General features: G+C 38.9%; 1 pseudogene; it reads right to left on the bottom strand.

Annotated features, from left to right (window-relative positions):
- Window positions 1–185: 185 nt before the first annotated feature.
- LOC128247966 (5S ribosomal RNA) lies at window positions 186–304 on the bottom strand (annotated as a pseudogene).
- Window positions 305–818: the final 514 nt, after the last annotated feature.

The raw sequence follows: 818 nt of genomic DNA, 5'->3' as shown, positions 1-818 counted from the left end.
ATATATACGATGGACTTCTTCCAGTTTCCGTCTACCAAATCCACTCACAAGGCTTTGGTCGGCCCGAGGCTATAGTAGAAGACACTTCCCCAAGGTGCCACGCAGTGGGACTGAACCCGGAACCATGTGGTTGGTAAGCAAGCTACTTACCACACAGCCACTCCTGCGCCTATAAATAATAATAATGCTTACAGCACCTAGGATTCCCAAGCGGTCACCCATCTAAGTACTAACTAGGCTCTATGTTGCTTAACTTCGGTGATCGGACGAGAACCAGTGCTTTCAACGTGATATATATATTACATGTATATATATAATATATACATAGGGGCAGGTGTGGCCATGTGGTAAGAAGTTTGCTTCCTAACCACATGGTTCTAGGTTCAGTCCTACAGTGACTTCTACTAAAGCCTCAGGCCAACCAAAGCCTTGTGAGTGGATTTGGTAGATGGAAACTGGAAGAAGCACGTCGTGTATATATATATATATATATAAATTATGTAGATATGTATGTATGTATTTGTTTGTGTCTGTGTCTGTGTCTGTCCCCCACCACAATCGCCTTGCCAACTGATGCTGGTGTGTTTATGTCCCTGTAACTTAGTGTTCGACAAAAGAGACCAATGGAATAAACATTAGACATACAAAGAATACGTCCTGGGGCCAACATGGCCACAGTCAAAAGACTGAAAAAAGTAAAAGAATATTATTATTATATTATATGTGTGTATAAAAATTATACTCATGCTGACCACTGGTAAAAAATTAATATTTAATTTAATTTTTACCCTATATTTTTAGATTTATATATATATATA

This window comes from Octopus bimaculoides, chromosome 5 (assembly GCF_001194135.2).
Source record: "Octopus bimaculoides isolate UCB-OBI-ISO-001 chromosome 5, ASM119413v2, whole genome shotgun sequence".
Classification (NCBI taxonomy): Eukaryota; Metazoa; Mollusca; class Cephalopoda; order Octopoda; family Octopodidae; genus Octopus; species Octopus bimaculoides.
Note: the sequence above shows the minus strand (reverse complement) of the source record. Positions and strands in the feature narration are given on the sequence as shown.